The 12,948-nt window shown below is 43.7% G+C and overlaps 1 protein-coding gene across 11 annotated transcripts in view; it reads right to left on the bottom strand.

Moving 5' to 3' along the window:
* ATXN1 (ataxin 1) overlaps positions 1-12,948 on the bottom strand; it is a 292,957-nt gene that overhangs the window by 159,575 nt on the left and 120,434 nt on the right. For all 11 annotated transcript variants that reach the window (XR_011361664.1, XM_069957984.1, XM_069957977.1 and 8 more), the window contains one exon: positions 9,480-9,574. The gene's annotated coding sequence lies outside the window, so the exon portion shown is untranslated. The remainder of the gene's footprint in view (positions 1-9,479; positions 9,575-12,948) is intronic.

Raw genomic sequence — 12,948 nt, 5'->3', positions numbered from 1 at the left:
ATGGGGTAATTGTCATCTGCCTCATGGGGGTTTTTGCCTTCCTCTGGATCGGCACAGTAAGGTTTCCCTAGGTTGAACCTAATGGACTCTTGTCTTCTTTCAACCTTATTAACTATGTTACTATGTAAAGGATCTGTATGAAAAAGGCTTATCATAATAGAGTGATAGGCAGAGATGAGCAAACCGGGTTCAGGTTTGAGTCGATCCGAACCTGAACATTCGGTATTTGATTAGCAGGGGCTGCTGAACTTGGATGAAGCTCTAAGGTTGTCTATAAAACATGGATACAGCCAATGACTATATCCATGTTTTCCACAAAGCCTTAGGGCTTTATCCAAGTTCAGCAGCCATCGCTAATCAATTGTCGAAAGTTCAGGTTCGGATCAACTCGAGCATGCTCGAGGTTCGCTCATCTCTAGTGATAGGTAAAGGGTCAAACTATCTAAACTTTTTATTCTTTCTTTGTGGATAGACTCCTAACACAACAAGTCAGGTCTCTATTAAGCCCACACTGAAGGGGTTACCCAGGATTTAACCCCTTCATAACTGAGGCCATTGATGTCCGGGTCAAATTAATGCAATGTTCCTCCTCGCCTTCTAAGAGCCATAGCACTTTTATTTTTTTCACCTACAGGGCTGGTTGGGCTATAATTTTCGCCATGATTTCTAATTTTTATTAGTATCATATTGGTGTAAAAGAAAAATTTGGATTGCTTTTAATAATTTTTTTTTAATATATAATTTTTTAAAAATCAGCAATCCATCAAACTGCACCAAAATTCTTGCACACAAGAATTGTTTTCTTCCTCCACTGTTCCTAGTGTCATCAACTATTACAGAAATGGTATTGCCATTAAAATACTGGTTTAGTAGCTACTACTCTATACTCTTGGGGGCCTCTTACATGCAATATTACAGCTTAATTGCAACTAAAAGCACATAATACATTCCTCAACTTGTATGACTACATAACATTGTCATTTAGTAAAGGGGTAACAACATATGTGCTCCTGTACTGTAGTGCCTATACATTTTTCTACATGAGACCCACTGCCTTTTTTAGTCTGCTGGATTCACGCTTGCACTGTAAGACATGGCTTTGTTTAATTTGAGGCCTTAACCATTGTGTACTAAGAAGTATTATTTCCCCTTACTATGTGGCACTTTAGGTTATGAACCCAGAAGTATTATTTTTCTTCCTTTCTTCCACCTCCAGAATGATCTCCTGCCGGGCTTTACAAATCTAAAAAGTACTTGGTTTTTGTTACAACATAAGAAAACTAAATATATGACTAAAATAAAACCCATTATGTTTCTACTACTGTTCTTTGGCGTACTTACTCTTATCCTTTGTATTCATTCAATTTGAGAATGGAAACCATCACTTCACATTTACTGTACACACAAGCCATTATTTTACCTCATCCTAACAGGATTCCCCAAATCCTCAAGCAGGGCTTTCTTTGATGAATTGTTACATACAGTATGTGACACTTTTATGGGTGTTTTAAGGACATTTCCAGGGATGAGATATACAGTATTTTCCTGCGTATAAGACTACTTTTTAACCCAGGAAAATTTTCTCAAAAGTCAGGGGTCGTCTTATACGCTGGGTGTCGCCTTATAGGGCAGGTGCTGAAAAACTTTTAAACTGGACTGGAGAATCTGCAAACAACCACATCCCACCATATGCAGCGACTGTATGAAGGGCAGAGCAAGCTGCAGGCGTCCGGGGTATGGAAAAAAGAGATCCGGTACAGTGGCGCTGTGCCCAGAAAAACACACCTCTTTCTCCTGTCTGGCCCGCCCTTGTGGCCTCCCGGTATTACTGTACCTTCTTCTCTGCCTCTCAGATTTCGCCGCTGTCTGATGTTTATTTTTCATTTTTAAGCGTTGGAAGAGGGGTATACAGTATATACAGTAAGTAAACATCAAACTATATTTTATCTGGAAAAGTTGGGGGTCGTCTTATACACCTAGTCATCTTATATGCCGGAAAATATGGTAAATTTACTGATGTTGGCAACTTAAATGTTGGTAATTCACATATTTTAATCCTTTTGTAGGAGGGGTATGTTGGGAGGACTCCCAATGCATAGCTCAGATGGAAGCTTTAGGGTGCCTTCACACCTACCGGATCCACAGCGGATCTCACTTCTGCGGATTCGAAGCGAGAACCGCTGCGGATCCGGGATCAATTCACCCCTATGATAGCACATATTCGCAGCGGGATTGACATCCCGCTGTGAATATGTGCTTTAACTCCCTGGTGCCCGCAGCCCCGCCGTCACATCCCCCATCCCCGGCGGCGGCACATCCCCCCCATCCCGGCCACGGTACATTCCCCCCATCCCGGCCACATCCCCCTATCAGCCCACCCCCAGCTGATCTGAGTGGGACCGGAGCCGGCAGCCTCACTGCAGCCGCGCCACCGAGCAGGTAATGTATGCTCTCGCGGCGGGATGCGGGCGGCGGCGGGCTGGGGGTGGGCTGATGGGGGGATGTGGCCGGGATGGGGGGGATGTGCCGTGGCCGGGATGGGGGGGGATGTGCCACCGCCGGGGATGGGGGATGCCACGGCGGGGCTGCGGCCACCAGGGAGTTAAAGCACATATTCACAGCAGGATGTCAATCCCGCTGCGAATATGTGCTATCATAGGGGTGAAATGATACCGGATCCGCAGCGGTTCTCGCTTCGAATCCGCAGAAGTGAGATCCGCTGTGGATCCGGTAGGTGTGAAGGCACCCTTAAAGCGAATGCACCATAAGGCACATTTGCTTTAAGTATTAATCATGGGTAGAAAGGCGCTGGCGCAGGGAAGCAAGTGCAGTGGTCCTTTTTTTGAACCGCGGCCTGGTTCCTGTGTAAGGCATCATTCTATTCACAAGTACTGGGACGGGGTGAAGAGAGGAAACCCCCGCCCCTCTATGGCGCGGCTCAACTGATTTGCGGCCTGGTACCTGTGAATAGAACGGCGCAGTACACGGGAACTGGGCCGCGGTCAAAAAAAGGATTGTGGCAGCAGCATCCTCGGGCCGGTGCTGTTCTATACATGGGCAATACTTGGTGATGGTACATTGGCTTTAAAGGTTTAGTTTTATAGATTGGGTCATTACAGATGTGGAGATACCAAATATGTATAGGTTTTCGGCCCAGAGTTATCAAAGGGTGTAAAATTTAGACTGGTGTAAACTGCGCACAGCAACCAATCACAGCTCAGCTTCCAGCTCTGGTAAAATGTAACAGGAGCTGTGTTTGGTTGCTGTGGGCAGTTTGCACCAATCTAAATCTCCCCCTTTGTGTGTTTTAAGTGGTTTTGTGTAACGGTTTATTATTTATGGGAAATGTAATACATTTTTATTATTGAGTAGGGCTGAGGAGGATTTTTTTGTATGTTTTGGTGCAAAGTTTTTTTTAATTTGTACAATAAGCAGTGATCTTTTAATCACTCTTACAATACACTGAACTACAGTAAGATGACAGGCAATCTTATATGCATATACATGGTAATTCCTGGGGCTTTAAGAAGGCCCGGGATTACCATGGAGACCATTGGCGCCTACCACGGGAACATGTTACATGCCGCTGTCATGACTTGACAGCAGCGTATAACGAGTTAAAAAAATTTACGTCTCCGGGTACTTGCAGTACTGACAGCTGATCTTCTGCGGTAACGGTAGCTCCCGTGCTGGTACCATCGTTAAAAACTTTTACAGTGGTCACTAAGGGATTAAATAATATACAGTACTGTTACCAAACAATACTACAACACCACAACCACAAATAAGCACCATACTGTTACTAAACAAATTCACTTCACACAGACTAATACTTGCCCCATACAGTGACCATCTATTGGTAGATACCAGTTGTACACAGGCACTTATACAATACAATACAGTTACAGCCGGTAACTCGCAGAGGGCATCCTCTCTAATTTGAGTTTTTAGATCTCTAGCATCCTGTCTAGACTCTTATAATTATTCCATTATTTTTATCTCCTCTTGGTAGAATTTAGACCCCTTTGTATATCCACATTTTATATAGCCCCCCCCCCCCACACACACACACACCACCACCACTGTAGTTAGGCTCCCTTATCTCTCACATATTGTTCTTAGGTCCATATTATTTCACTATACTGTACTTAGGTTCCTACACTGTGCCCCCACACTGTAGTTAGGCCCCCTTTCTGTGCCCCATACTGTGCATAGGCCCCCTTCTGTGCCTGTAAATAGGCCCCATTCTGCGGCCCTTATACTGTAGTTAAGCCCCTTCCCCTGCCACATCCCCACCCCCCGGTCCTCTTACATAGTTGCATAGTTAATAAGGTTGAAAAAAGACAAGAGTCCATCAGAAACCCCACTGTGCCAACCCAGAGGAAGGCAAAAACCCTTTTGAGGCAGATGACAATTGCCCCATACAGGGACTAAATTCCTTCCTGACACCAATGGCAACCAGAATTATCCCTGGATCAGGATCCTATCACATGAAATCTAATGTCCATAACCTGTAATATCATATTTCTCAAGAAAAGCATCCAGGCCTCCCTTGAACATATTTGATGAATCAACCATGACAACATCATGTGGCAGAGGGTTCCACAGTCTCACTGCTCGTACAGTAAAGAATCCCCATCTGTGCTGATGGTGAAACCTTCTTTCCTCTAGACATAGAGGATGACTCCTTGTCATGGTTACAGGCCTAGGAGTAAATTCATCCTCAATGAAGCCTGGTACAGGCAGTACAATACAATGAAAAACCATTAACACTGGGACAGAAACCCATTAGCACCCTGTGATCATGTCAATGCTAATGGGTGACAGAGCTATTGACTGGGTATTTAGGTGAGATCTGAGCAGTGAGATCTATATATAGTTCTTACATAGACATGGGTTATGGAAAATGAAAATATAAATTTATGCAGTCGCCTTTAGGTTTTAATGTGCTAGATTGTCATTAGATGACAAATCATGTTCTGAAACTGGTATATACATGGTAAATTGTTTTACCAACTGCAGCGTTCTAGCCCCCACTTCTTGTGGTGAAGTCAGACTAGCTAGAGGACCGATATTTTATTTTCACCTTGAGCTAGATATTTTGTTCTGCAAGCTCTGTAATAACACTGGCTGTACAAGCCTGCATAGAAATAATTGTTCTCTATAGCATAATTCACCTCACAAAAATGTTCTTGCTGGATATAATAGATCCTATTACTCTGGAATTCCTGAGCATTTACGACAGACCTGTCTGATGTGAGACACTGAGGTCCTGACAGTTGCAGAGACTCTAGTAATCCTATATCCACTTTTGTTGAATAATTTAAAGAGCTATTATATTTTCAGACATTTCTCTGTGAAAGGATGGTCAGAACTATGCATCTCAGATGACTTAGATAGGGAACAGAAATATATTTTATAAATTTCTGGAAAATCAAGCAAATGAAAAGTCATTTCACATATGATGCAACAATATGGGGGACATGTATCATGTGGCGTATCTTTTTTGTTCGGCAGAAAGGGCCGATTTGCGAATATTTTATCCGCAAATCGGCCATTTTGCGAATAAAATATTTGCAAATCGGCTCTTTCCGGCGGGTGCGGTAGGGGGGCGGGGAGGGGGTGTGGAGGGGGCGTTACGGGGGGGGCGCGGACTCATAGTGAGATGGGCTTAAGCGATCTTTAAATGATTTTCAAACGATCGATTTTCAAATGATCTATCATTCTGTCTTAACGCTGGTCGTTATAAAAAACACGTTGTTACTTCAAAATCGTTAAACGATCATTTGGGCAAATTATTGTACAAGGACCATAAGGACCCCCCCCCCCCCCGAAAGTAAGGCACCCCACGCTCTAAACTAGTGCACCCCCCAAAAGTAAGGCTCCCCTGAAATTAAAACCCCTCCTGAAAAGTTGCAAGTTGGAGTGCCTCCTCTCTCCCCCTTCTTACTTGATTGACACCTGGAAGCTACGTCCCAAGAAGGGTCAGGTAAAGGAGGGGGAGTAAGGACTTGTTACAGCTTGTTACACTTCAGGAGCTTAAAGGGCTTATCCAGCGCTACAAACACAAACGCTAAAAACATGGCCATTTTCCCCCCCTACTGTTGTCTCCAGTTTGGGTGGGGTTTTGAAACTCAGTTCCATTGAAGTAAATGGAGCTTAATTGCAAACCGCACCTGAAACCTGAACTGGAGACAACAGTAGGGGGAAAAGTGGCCATGTTTTTGTGCTGGATAACCCCTTTAAGAAAGCCTCTTTGACTCTTTTTACTATGGAATAAAAGCATTTTTTATCTTATAGAAGCACAGACAGATATATGAAAGGTGCCATGTGTCTTTGAGCTCAAACAGCTACTGTATCTAACAGCGTCAGCAGTTTGGAAGAAGAATTGCAGCTGCAATTCATTTAGCAAACTTGCCTGCTTCTCCTGATATGTTTGTTTTTTATTCTCTTTGTTGACAGCTCATTTTCTAGGCTACCAACCACTACTCTGCTCTTAAGGGTGCTAACACACACGACTGATGCGCAGCAGATCAACAGCAGATTTGATGGTGCCGATTTGATGCTGTGTTCAGTTATTTACATCAAATCTTCTGCGTATCTGCTGAGTATCCGCTGCGCATCCACAGCAGAAAATTCACTGCGATACGGTGTGTGTGAAGCTACCCTATGGCTATGTTCACACTACGTAAAACTACGTCCGTTGTTGCCGATGGCAACAAAGGCCGTAGTTTTTGTGCAGCGGAACACAGCCTATTAAGCAATGGGATCCCAGCCGGAGCGTACACACATCGTAAACGCTCCAGCCGGGATCTGTGCAGCCCCGCAAATAACTGACATGTCAGTTTTCTGCGGCTGGAATTCAGTGAATTCTGGACGCAGAAAGACCTGTCAGTTCACACAGTGAAGCGAGCGGGTGAAGTGGGGTGGGGTGGTGCTTTTCCATCACACCTGAACCCAATCTACACCATCATCCTCAGTTGGTGGTCAGTTGGGAAACCCCACACACCTTATAATGATGGCTGACTACAAGCAGCGGGTACGGCCATTAGTAAGTATAAGGTGTATGGGAACTTTACAGGGGTTCTCTAGCGGGGGGGGGGGGGGGGCACTTTTGTTCTGGGACCTGGGAGGAGGTGGCGGAGGGAAAAGACGTCCACTCACCTCCCCGGTTCCAGCAGCGGTTCCAGCATCGCGGCGCTCCGGTGCCCGGTTCCCGGACGCTTCCGGGTGTCTGACGCGGGCCCGAGACGTGACGTCTCAGATCCACTCAGCCACTCAGTGAAGGAGGCAGGATCCGTTTCAAGTCCGCTTAGATCCCGCCTCCTTCACTGAGTGGCTGAGCGGACCTGAGACGTCACATCAGCAGCCGGGAACTGGGCACCGGGACCCGCCACTGGAATCGGGGAGGTGAGTGGACGTCTTTTCCCTCGGCCACTTCCTCCCCGGTTCCAGAACAAAAGTGCCCCCCCCCCGGTGGAGTACCACTTTAAGGACCAGAGAGAGAGAGAGAGTGTGATAATCCTGCTAGTTCTAAAGTAAGTTTTCCCCCCAGTAAACAGTTTATATATTTTACATCTCACGTGGGTTTTAATTTGTAGGAGACATTAATGCAGACCTCTTAAAAAAGTATTTGTAGCCTTGTACTGATAAATAAGATGTTGAACCACCAGAAAACAACTTCCCAACATTTCTACATAACATACAGTACTTGCTAGACGAGAGCTCTCCAGGAACATTGATAATACTACAAAAGACTTTCAATGACAAGATGGTATTTTCAATAGAGGGAAGCACTGGCAAGAATGCAGTTGTGAAGTTACACAATTGATGCAACAATAATGACACAGTTTTCAGCATCATGTAGCCTAAAGGATAGCTTCACACGTAACAAATTCATAGCGGATTTCACTCTGTGATTTTGAATAGGGTTACATACCGCAGCAGAATTTTCATTCTGCTGCGAGTATGTAAATGCCGGCCCCTTTAACCCGCCCTCGCCCAGAGCATACATTACCTGCGGCGGATTTTGCTGCAAACTCACAGCATGAAATCTGCTGTGAATCTGTTATGTGTGTGAATACCCTTAAAGTACTCTAATAGGGCGCCCACATACAAGTCATTTCTTGTTAGGTCACAACAAGTGGGAATATCTCTTTTTTGCTGTATAGTATGTTGTCTTGAAGGCAAAGTGCATTAAGCTTGTAGCTTCTTGTGGTCATATAGTTTGTGGATATGGTGGTGGTGCTGATATTCAAGATACATTACATTTACTCAATTCTTTTTCTTTTGTTAAAAGAAATCTAAATTCATCAAGTTTCAAGTTATCAGGGTGCTTAATACTTATATATACACATATCATATAGTGAGCACAACAACGGACAAATGGACAACTAAGCCAGCCAGTGAGGACCACAGGCAGCTCTTGGTGATCTGTGATAAAAAAAAAAGGGTGCTACTGGGTGTTTTGCTCCTAGCATGACCCCACGAGGTAAGTAGATCATTTTTGACATCAGTGAGATCTACACATGAAGCAGTTTGTTTTCTATATACCCAAACAGGGAGAGATCTATTTAAAGAGAACTCCGACAAAATGTAAAAATCAAGGACGGGCAGGGGGTGGTGGGGTTTGCGTCCACTGACCGGCACAGTGTTGTTTAGCGTAGGGACTCATGTGTATCAGAAGACCTGCTCCTGGCACATGAGGCAATATGGTTTGATCAAATTATATACTAACTTCTGATGTTGGTTTTTAATGTAGCTGAACAAGCTTTCGTATCAACCATGGGTGCGATGTGCAGCCATTTATGTCCTCTAGGCTTGTGCATAATAAAGAAGATATACTAACCTGTCACCGTTCCCCCACAGCACTGTGTCACCGCTCACGGTCACCTGCCGGCCTCCTGTAGCTCCTGATCCTACAATGTCCTTACCAAGCTCAGAAAAACCCACTCAGCGAGTAAGTGACTGAGTCAGAACACCTCTGCAGTCACTGACTGGCTAAGCAGCTAGTTCCTGCCAGGTTGTGATGAGACAGGAACTAGGAAAAAACTGGATTGTAATGTCAGTAAGCTGGTGATGATGCACTGCGGGGGCATGTGGACAGGTAAGTACAGCTTTTTATTTTTTTTTTCCACCTCCCCCCTCCTTACTTTTTAATAAAGGCTAACATGACAGCTCAATAAAAAAAAGCTCAATAAAAAAAATAAAATAAATAAAAACAGACACCAAACTTTAAAGTATCATTTATAGGAGCAGGGCTGGTTTTGGTGGTGTGTGACCTGTGCAATCATAAAGGGCATTTTAGCCACTGATACCTCACCTAGCCCTGCACTCTGATGTCTGACCACCACAAATCTAAAAGTGCAGTCATTGTACAGTATATCAGTATTATTCAGACTTTGTATTTCACTGTTATTCAGGAACATTACTTTAAACACAGAACAGTATTTGGTTACTATAGTGCTAAGTTTTCTTACCAGAATATTAACTCTTAAGACCAGCATTCTTAATGTCCACAGCATCATCTTCTCTGGCTATTTCTGAAACATGGTTCGACTTTCTTGACCTTTTACTGAAAAATATATTATTATTATTATTATTATTATCATCGTCATTATCATCATCATCATCATCAGTATAATATCCATAAATGCAATGTTACAGTCGGTACTTGGTTTGCAAGGCTTTATATTGCTACAATGTCTCTAACAGAAAGATTATTAAAACAAAAAAACAAAGTCAGACTATCTGCCATACAGTGTAAAAGGGTTTCTGTAAAGCAATGAGACACTGATTGGCGCTCTTCTGCAGAGCCATTACAGGGCTCAATTATGCAGCTGGTTCCGCATGAATGACCCTTGGATTGTTCGTGAAGCCTATTAACGTCATGATAGTCACCTGCACATTCCCGTTTACACGGGCAGATGTGTGGGCAACTAACAATGATTTAAAAGCCAACACAGAAGTTGTGATCAGTAAATGAATGCGAGAGTTCTCATTTTTCGGCTGATCACTAGCCAATTATCACCAGTGAGCGGTCCTGCCTGTTAATAGTCAGCCCGTTCACACTTTGTCTATGTTGTCTACCATAGGTATCCATCAGCATCCTGAAATGAACATGATTACGGACATATACTGCGGCATGTAACAGTGGCTGCTGTTCATTTCAATAGCCCAAAAGGAGTCATCTAGTCACTGGTATATGCTAATTTAACATGACCTACTAGCGCAGCAGACCATGCTATTGAGTCTTGTTATATTAGGGAATTCCATCAGAAAAGGATACCAATGAAAGATACAGCATAATAGCATTATAAACCAGCCTAAAAGGTATAGGGTCCCTTGTTGACATAATAAGACACAATAAGACCTCAATCTAATGGCCCCATAACAACTGCTATGGCTATAGCTAGATAGTTAGATAGATAGTTAGATAGATAGATAGATAGATAGATAGATAGATAGATAGATAGATAGATAGATAGAATGAATATCACACTCAAAATAAAATGTATCTTCATGGCAACAAGTATTTCCAAGTCTAATTGCATTTGTATAGCTATGATTCATTGAAAAGGTAATGTTGCGTGTCTGCAGAGCAGTGCTATTCAATATTGCTGTTCCAGACATAACATGCATCTCCAAGTCCTTTTTGTGTCTGGAGAAATTTTCCATTGTGTCTGAACCTGTGTTGCTAACACTGAACAGCCCATAGCCTCCTTCTCGCCTCTCTCTGGTTAATATGTGAATACACTTTAACAACTTAAATCACTGTGTTAAAGAATTAGGCACCAAATGGGTGTAAGACAAGAATCTGAAGTACAGATTTTTTCCCAGCTTTTCACAGATGAAAGGAACAAAAAGAACTGAAATCTTTCATGCATTGAAAACATCAAAGTGACAACTTAACATCTTTTAAAAAATCGACATTCATACAACATGAAACAAAACATTCTATAAAATGATGACACTGCGCTCAAGGTCACTGGATTAACAGAGTAGCCATTTTTATTGTGCGCTTTTATGCAATTTAATATTATAGTCAAATATTATTTGTGCTTATTTCAATTTATTTATTATGGTTCTTCGTACTGTGTTATGTTAACTGAAGCGAAGAGTATTCTTTTTATACTTTATACTCATCACTTTAGATCTTCTCCTTACATATAAAAAAATACTACAGGCAAAAAAAAGCGCACTGGTATAAACTGACCATAGCAACCAGTCACAACTCTTTTGACATATCATCAGACCTCATAAGACCCACAAGATATAGTCAAAGTGCACGGTAACTGCACTTTACTTTCTAGCTGTCAAAATCTGACTGCTCCTTTATAGTCAAATTAGTTGAATGAGAATGGAGTGAATGAATCTCACAGCTGCCGCTTGCATCGCCCATCTCGTGATCACAGTGGGTCTCTAGAGAGTTGGACTTAAAGTGACTGTACCACCAGGCCCAGGCTGAAGCACTGGAGGAGGGCCGACCCACCCTTAGTGGGAGGAAACCTCTGCCCCTCTATGATAGGGTTCCATTGATTCTAATGGAACCACGTCATGGAGGGGCTGGAGTTTGTTCCCCTCCAGTGCTTCAGCCTGGTGGTACCAGGCCCGCTTCTGCCATGAGGCGGAATAAGCCTTCCGCCTCAGGCGGCAGACTTTGCGGTCCGGCAGGGGGCGGCATTATGTCCCCCCGCTGTCATTTTTGTTAAGTATCACTTAACAAAAATGACAGCGGCCGCTCACCTGTCCCGTCGCCCGCGCTCTCCGCTGTCTCCACATCCAGTCAGGTCCAGCAACGTCACCCTGCAGCTGTCATCGACCTCCATGTTGTGGTGAATGCCCGGGGTCATAGGGGACGCGTTGGGATGATTGGGTCGCGCGGGGCCGATCGCCCCACTCACCCACCACAGCCGGGAGGTCCGTGACAGCTGCAGGGTGACGTCGTGGGACCTGACGGGATGTGGAAACAGCGGAGAGCGCGGGCCGGCTGCGGCGTGGGACAGGTGAGCGGCTGGTTAGGGGGGGGGGGGGTGCGGGTGCATGTCAGCCATCACTCAGGCGGCAGAGACCCCAGAATCGGCCCTGTATGGTACAGTCACTTTAAAGAAGTTATCCAGGATTTATAAAGGCACAGCTACTTTCTTGCAAAGACAGCGCCACCACTGTCCCTGGTTCAATGGAACTGAGCTGCAAAACCGAACCCAAACTGGGGCCTGGAGAGGTATCGTTTCTGAAAGAAAGTGGCCATGTTTTACTAAGCCTGAACAACCCCTTTAATAAAGATTATGGGGGAGATTTATCAAACATGGTGTAAAGTGAAACTGGCTCAGTTGCCAATAGCAACCAATCAGATTCCACCTTTCATTTTCCGTTTCATTGTGAGGAATGAAAGGTGGATTGGTTGCTAGGGGCAACTGAGCCAGTTTCAATTTACACCATGTTTGATAAATCTCCCCCTATATGTTTCTTAGGTTTACAAGTAGTGATGTACACCAAATTAAACATTATTACAAATTAAACAATTAAAGGTCAGTGCCAGGAGGTAACAGAAGGAACAATTCAATAACAAAACAAAAAAACAGGGTCAGACTTAGAACCAGGAGTAACAGAACCAGAAACAGGATAACCAGAGAAGCAAATACGGCATTTTAAACAGTACAAGAGACAATAAGTGAATCCTCAAATGCACTTTATGAAGCCTTCTGACATAGAGTAGGGGTATTGCAGCAAGTTCTATGGTTTTATCCCTCTTTCATGCTAAAAGCCATTTGTCACAGCTTTCACTAAACATGTTCTTTACTCTACAAATTGACCAAAGGATTATTTTAAAATGTCTTGCTGTCACACTATCAAATACAAACGTTTGTGTGGTTAAAAACGCAGCAGGAGCAACTTGAAAAGCGAAAATGTCAATAGCTGCATACAATTTCATACTATTTTTGACCC

Source organism: Dendropsophus ebraccatus, chromosome 2 (assembly GCF_027789765.1).
Source record: "Dendropsophus ebraccatus isolate aDenEbr1 chromosome 2, aDenEbr1.pat, whole genome shotgun sequence".
NCBI classification, from domain to species: domain Eukaryota; kingdom Metazoa; phylum Chordata; class Amphibia; order Anura; family Hylidae; genus Dendropsophus; species Dendropsophus ebraccatus.
The sequence above is the reverse complement of the archived record's forward strand: the minus strand, read 5'-3'. Positions and strand labels throughout refer to the sequence as shown.